Raw genomic sequence first — 7924 nt, forward strand, 5'->3', positions numbered from 1 at the left:
GATTATGTGCAACTCCACCAAGTTTTAGAAGCTTCAGAGCAACTCTTAACCACAGGGGCTTCAAACAGGCCATTTTATTACCTGCATCTGCTGAATTCCAAATAATGGCGGGTGGTCACCTTTCATCATGGTATGACGGGAATGGGTTCTGTAACACGAAACCCCGCGACACAAGCGCGCCGTGACATCAACGCTTGGAAATTTGTTTTCTGTCCCCATAGCAAGCAGTGACAGGAACCATCTGGGCAGGCTGGAGAAGACGATCAAAGGAGCAGGGCCCATGCGTGTGACGGAGCATGTGACTCTTTTAACATTTTGGATTGTTAAAAGTTTTTTTTTTTTTGAGTTGATCACATGGAATTGCTTTATGTTTCACTTTTAAACCTAAGCAGTAAATTCTTTGCGAGAGAACAATTTTATAAGGAATGAACCGAGAGGAATGACAGCTTTATTTTTCTATGAATGCTGAGTTCATCCTGAAACTTTGAGATAGCACGGATCAGTGAAGGTCCACCTTAAAACGCCGGCAGACTTTCAGTGCCTCGCACATGCTATTTGTGCATCCCAATGGCTGCAGAGAGCACACATAAAACGGCGAGCACACACAACCACAAACACACACACCCGCATATGCAGCGCTACCCGCTACCGCTTCACTGCCCACACTCTATTTCAGTCTGGACTTTACCGTTCCAGAGACCACAGGCCGCACCACATACAGAGGGACTGTGTTGGGTTCTCTAACCCTAGTCAGCCCGGGGTAGCTGCAGCAGCGGGGTGGGGCACTGCAGGCGGAAAGGTGGGGTGAAGGTGGTGGTGATGGTGGTTGCTGGAGCCGGAGAGGGTCGGAGGGGTGTAGTGCTATCTCGCAGCTGTTTGGTTAAGGACGGCGAGGTCTCTTAGCATAAATTTTGCTGATATCACCTCCATCGGACGGCCATAAAGCTGATTTATTATAAATACGGCTCTCGTGTGTTTACTGCACACATTCTTAAGCCTGCAACATCTTTCAAAGTGAGCACTTGCAGGTGCTCTGGCTCAGTCTCCATGGGGCAGACTGGAGGAAATCAAGCAAACGAGATGAAGGAGGGGAAAAAAAAAAAAAAAAAAGAAAACAGTAACAACTGAGAGAAAGGAGGGATTAAACTGTTGAAATAAGATATGCTTAAAATTTCAAATGCTTAAGATGTTTCTTGGACTGTGTTGGAGAAGATTCATGCCATCTTTGAATAAATTTAGGTTTCAGAAAGCTGAAACTAAATGTGAAATATTTTCTGAATGAACCTCGGAGATTCTGTTACAGGACAGCCTTTTTCAAGTCCCAATATTACTGCTTCAAAGCAATTCATGTCTAATTTGCACTTTTGCTTTTCATTTGAATGTAATTGCTGATAAACCCAACTAATAACATTGCAGTAATGTTTGGGCAATCTTTTGGGATGCTTCTCTGAAGCATGGCATCTCTATTTTCGGCTGTTTCAAATTGAATCTGCATATAAAATTACCTTTTATTTTGGCAACATTATACCACAGCTGAGGTTTGTAGTTGTAATGGTGCTGCAGCTGGGATTTATCTTTTGTTTCAGTTGGTAAAACTTTCTTGTGCATTAAATTTTAGAACGCACAGAGGCAACCGGTTGATCCCAAATAACAGTTACTGCCAAACTGCAGAAAATGACCTTAAAAAGTTTTTCGTCCTGCAGTTTTTTGACTCCAACACGTTGATATTCACATTAAATCAGCCAAGTGGAACATTTCATTTTCTATCGGCACTTTCAAACACTTTTTTCTCATTGTGTTGTTTTGTTTGTTTCCATTTTTCTTGGTCCACTGAAGTCATATTAACCTTAATTAGGATCAGAATGAGCTGACTGTGTGTGCAAACCTGGAATTTTACTTCAGTTTTAAGTGCTCACAACTTAGAAACATTAAGCATAATTGCTTTTGGTGAACACATTCTCTGTTTATTTTTATGGCATTCATCATGTCAGTTAAGTCCTTTTTTATCTTTATTCCATTTTGCGCCCGCCTCTCCCCATTAAAACTCACATCCAGTCCTCGTAAATAAACTATTTTATCCATAATATTTTATCCTACCCAGCAATAAAGGGTGTACAAAGGCCTATTGCATGTAGAAATGTTATTATCATCCTTCTAATTCTTACACAAAGTAAAGAAAGTTTTTTTTTGTTTGTTTTTAGATATTCTTACATATGTCCCTAGCAAGAAAAAAAAAATAGGTGCCGATGTTATTTTTATTTCTTTCAGATATTGCTCTCCTTTCCCCCTGCGAACTGCAGTCAGTTTCACATTTGGCTTTCAGAAACAAACAATTGAACTCTGCAGTGCAGACAGAAAGCGTAATGGTGCTTATGTTTAATTTGAACAGACTTCTCATTGGGATTTTGACTTCTGTTTAAACGTAATGCAACAATAAAACCTCACATTAAGGTAAGCCACAAAATATTTTGAAAGCAAAACAAGGACAAATATTGATCTCACTGTCCAAAAGGTCTATGAGAATCCCGCCCTACTGTAAACCTTCTACCTTCCAGTGAGACAATGATGAACATTTCCAAAGCCTGACCTAACTTGTGGACTGTAAACAGCGTTTTTTGTTTTTTGTTTTATTTCCGTTGGGCCTATCCATGTTGATGTGTTCCCATATCTTAGCACTTATTCTACAAACAGATGTAATGTTGGTGGTGCTCAAGTATTTAAGGAAGAGGATTTGGTTAATATAAACAGGTAACATCTGAGAAATACAGTAGAGTTTTGTAGCTATAATCAAATACTTATTGCAAACAGTAATTATTAAACTGACTACTTGTGTAAATCTCAGTTTATTTAGTTTTGGATTTGGCTCTTGTCCTGGACAAATGCTAATAGGCAGTGTGGGTATTAAGTGTTGTTAGGTCTTGTGTAGGAAACAAGAGGTTGGGACGCATTATAGAGCCATCTTGATATGTTACACTCACAGAAGTCGATGTATTTTATTTAGATTTCTGTCTCAGACTAACACAAAGTAAAACACAGTTGCATAGTGGAAGGAAAATATTGCAGGGTTTGTTTGTTTCTTTGTTTTGTTTTTTTACAATGTTATTACTAAACCCTTTTAACAATAACCAAAAATAAAATCCAGTAGAGATGTGACCAAAATACATTCGACCAATTTTTTATTTATTTTTTTATTCTCCGTGCGGGATAGTCAAAACATCTGAAGTAGGTGCAGAGATCCACAGCTTGGGTGGAAGAACATTGGGACATCAGACCAAAAACACTCTCCTATAATCATCAATTATCTGCATCTGGTTGGCGAACAAGACAATTTTTGGGAATTTCTTCTGTGTCCAGAATTGAAAGAGAAATACATCAAAGATCTTCCTTCATCTTATTACATTTTAACTGATAGCAAAGCGCAACGGTGGGGCAAAAATTGCATCTAAAGGAAAGTGACCTGAGTGCAGGCAATCAAAAAAACAGGGTGTTCGTCATCTCATTTTGTTCAGTTCATTATACTTATGCTAAAAAATAGAGAAAACAGAGAAATGTGAGTTATCCCAGAAATGTGAGGGAGACCAACTTAACCTAACTAAAGAAGCTCATAACAGAGCTGCTTTTACCATTGTGTCTCTTTGACCTCACACAGACACTCAGATACTTTGTCTAAATACTAAATTTTTTTCCAAAGAATAAGTCGAAACTTTAGAAAAAAAGGGAAAATCTAAATGCCTGAGATTAGTTTGAGGATCTGCAGATGAGAAAGAAAAGCGCAGCAGGAGCTCTGGATTTTTTGGCTTGCGCACAGATGGGGGAAGATTATGAAGAAATCTTTCACTTTGATGGAAGCCTTTTAGCAAACCTGTCAGGGATGAATGTGTTCACCTCAGGCTTAAACGATCTGCCTCAGCCCTTCACCTTTAACAAACGTTTCCCTCTTTTTCCACCCTGCTTCTCTCTTTTATTTGTCAAGCACTTCAGGGCAAGCGGCTTCGGTAAACAGTAACTTTAAGCTACCTTTGTTTCTGAAGCACCTGCTTTGCCATGTCGGGTGGTTAAGCTTCGTATTTATTTGGAAAACCACAGGCACGCACACACGCATGCACATGTGCTCACACACACACCAACTTACATGTTAACAAATACCCACAATCGTTCTGCCACCGGTCCGCAATCTGGCTTGTGTTTGGTTTCCGGCATTCTTTTTTTTTTTTTTTTTTTTTCGCAGTGTGGAAATATTTAGCTCTGATGAAACATGCGTTTATCTGCTCCCCCCACCACCGAACCGCAACCCCTAAAATCAAATAAATGAGGGAGCTCAATTCTTTTATTCTTCCATAAAGCCCCATCAGGAGGAATGACAGTAATCCACATACACTCCTCCTTTGTGCCTTGTTCCTCTCATTACCAGCCATATTGTTCCTATTACGCCTCAACATCCTCCGCTCTTATCAAGATGAACGTACCGAGATGTCATTTCATGTTCCTCCTGTTTTGCATTTGGGTTGCCCAAACTAGGATCACAGGTTCAGTGCACAGAACTAGTTTACTACATAGTTGTGGAAGAATCTTGTGCCTCCCCCCTCTGTCCTTCTTACTTATTCCTACTTCTTCCTGGAAATCTGTTCAGAATTACTTTCCTCCCTTCTTTCGTTCTCCAAAAGGGTTTTATATCCTAACCCACAAACGTACGGCTCAGGAAGGGAGCAGTTTGGACCATTTATTTAGTTCCTTCTCTCATTGTTTGCTCCATGTTCTCAAACAGTGGCGGTTCTTCCACAAATAGCGCCCTGGGCAGCTCCTCCCCTACAATATGTTAGAGAGTCTGTTTTTTCACAGCTAAAGCTCTAGAAAATCCTAAACTGCACTTAAATAATTGAATACTTTACGGTTTATGAGAAGAACAATCCTGTTCTTTTCAGTGTAGATCAGTGTAAGTAATTTAGATCAACAAATGCAGCCCAGAGTACCTGAAATCCTCTGAGCTAAATAAACATAGCAATCACTGTGTATTGAATTAATCAATGTAAGAAAAATAATTTGACTCATAACTGGAAAAAAAAAGGACCGTTTTTGTTTGAAGCGTTGTTGACACCCTTCAGCACAATTTTCCCTGAGCAGGGTTGAGCCACGTCTCCCATATCAGGAGCCTCCATTGTTTTGAGCAAACGCGCAAATTCATTGGAAGGAGAAAAGATATGCATGCTCAATTTTCTCACGTACATGTTTGCAATTTGAAGCACTTTTGCAACTGGTCCTTCTTTTCCACCTCTTGGACTCTTACAATAGAGCACACCCGAGTTTTCCAGCACTTCTGGTTCTGAAGAGAGATAATCTGATTGAGATTGTGAAGTGTTTGCAAACAGTCTTTGTTGCTTAAAGTAGCATTAGTTGGCCATATTGGGTATTAGTGTAGTTAAACTGTCTTCAGGACGGTTATTCTGAACCAAAATTCAAAGGTTTACTGGGTGGTATGTTTATACTGACGTGACGACATGGCAAGAGTTGGTTGTGGAAAGCTAAAAAGTTTCTTTCATGAAACCACTTAGGAAAAAGTCTAAAGAAAATCCATGAAGACTCATTGGTTCCTGCATCTTATGTTGAAGGCTTTTGAGCTGCAGCTGTTACATGAAATTGTGAAAAAGATACATTTTTGAATAAAGAAAAACACAAAACTTTTGCAAAAAGAAGGATGACCCCTTCTCTTTGACATGATGTTGATATATGTGGAAAAGGTAGAATAAAGTTTCAATCTACTGACAAGAAGAAAATGAACAAGTTCTAGCAAAATCTTGGTTGCACTTTCAGAATCCTTTCATTGTGGAAATTTGATGCAGTTATTGGAAGAAGAAACTGAAAGAAAGCTTAAACTTGCAATCGTTATCATATCTGTATTTCAAACTTAGGTTAATCATTTTGGTCAAAATCTATAAAAGCTGTGTAAAGATCCACAAATTGCAGAGTCCTGGTTTAGGGCATGAAGTAGAGGCTCTGGATTACTCACTCACATCACAAATAGCAATAATGTAATTCAGTAGAAATCCTTCTTAGTTTACAATACACTGCTTACTATAAAAATGTTGTTTTGTTTGTTTATATATAATTTATGGTAAAGTTAGGAAACTTGGTAGCTTAACCACAGTTAAAGGAGAATGATAGCTGTCTATGCTAAGGTAAACACTCAGTTCCAGCCTTTTAGAAGTGTAGTTGTCTACATTCCCACCTCGTCTTCCCACCAGAAAGACGACACACGTCTTTCTGCACTGATGCATTGGTTTTTGTTTATGGTCAGACTCATCCAGTCTGGACATAACTCCCGTTTAGCTGTGATAAAGTGACCCGCATTAGACAGCTGCTTCCTTTATGGGCACCTTGGTGACTAAACCTATACTTCGTGAACACATCACTGTCTGAAAATGTTGCTTTCCCACACCGACGGACTCCAGCTCTTGTGGTAACCCACTCAGAAAGTTAGGATGAGTTTGAAAGTGAGAGGAAATTATTAATAACTGACTGACCATAAGTACATTGTAGCTTGTCAGCATGAATTATCATCACTGATTTTAATATGATTTAAATTCAGATATTTTTGTTGTTGTTGTTGAAATTTAAACTGTCTCAATATGCAGATGCAAGCTTGAGGGGTAACCTGTGCATTTTCTTCAATATTTTTTCTTTTCATCCAAGATGGGAGCAAGCAGATAGACAACGAAAGACGCAGAGTTACTGGTGATGATGGGAAGAAAGAAAGGCTGAATGGACACAATTAACCAGTGTGTAGACAAGCTCTTGTTTATTGACTTTCAGGGAGAAACTTTAATAACCTGGCTTGCTTTGAATGAAAGACACCTGCTGTTGGCACTTAGTCTGTCATTTCTGGTGCAGAGAGCCACAGGGAGGGTGCTCTCTCTGCCCAGGGCTGCCTGCTGTTCAATTGTGCATCATCCAGAAATCAAGTGCTACAGGGTTTACAATAGCTTTCCCTTTTGTTTGGTATCAGTGCTAAGCTGACAGGCTCTTTTCTCCTCACTTGTCAGCAATCAACTGATCTCGGACAAATTCTATTCAATTTTGGCCCTATTGTGTGTCAATAAAAACAGCTGCCCGTGATTGGCTTTTTTTTTTTTTTTGGTTCAGGTTGCTATTGGAGAAATGAAGGTTTAGGAAAAAATTACTTTTGCTGAATCACTAACAAAAGCGCAACAGTTCCACGTGAACAAAAGGCCTATGTGAGAAAATATGCATTGCTGTTTGTGAGTAATCCATTATGAATTCTAACCAAAAAAGATTGGATGTCATCACTAAAACACAAAAAACCTGTGCTGCTGTTTATTTGACATTGGATTTATGATATGTGGGTACATACTTTGACATTAATTCCAAATGAAGCATGTGTTTTAGCGTTAACTCTTTAAATTTCATCTCATAGCCACTAATTATATATTTGTCATGGAAAATATACAAAAAATATACTTATATTGTAATATCCTGAGAATATATTTAACAAACATATTAAATATAGTGTCAAAAATAATAACATTGTTGCTTTTTTAATGTTATTTCTATTGTTTGATTATGAAATGCCAGGCCAATAGAGTGCAGGCTGTCAAACTCCATCACAAATATACAAAAATGTTCATATATCTATAGATATATATATATGTGTGTGTGTGTGTGTGTGTGTGTGTGTGTGTGTGTGTGTGTGTGTGGTGTGTGTGTGTGTGTGTGTGTGTGTGTGTGTGTGTGTGTGTGTGTGTTAAAATGTTGAGTTATATCTGTAAAATATTCAGGATATTTTCACAATACAAAACTTTTGCTATTTTTTATATAGTTTTTGTTATTAACATAAAAATAATAATAACCTGATACAAGTGTAAATGAATAAATGTTTTTAAACAGTTTTCAAATATAAATTTGTGTCATT

The sequence above is a fragment of the Poeciliopsis prolifica genome, unplaced genomic scaffold (assembly GCF_027474105.1).
Source record: "Poeciliopsis prolifica strain line A6 unplaced genomic scaffold, Auburn_PproV2 SCAFFOLD013, whole genome shotgun sequence".
Lineage (NCBI taxonomy): Eukaryota > Metazoa > Chordata > Actinopteri > Cyprinodontiformes > Poeciliidae > Poeciliopsis > Poeciliopsis prolifica.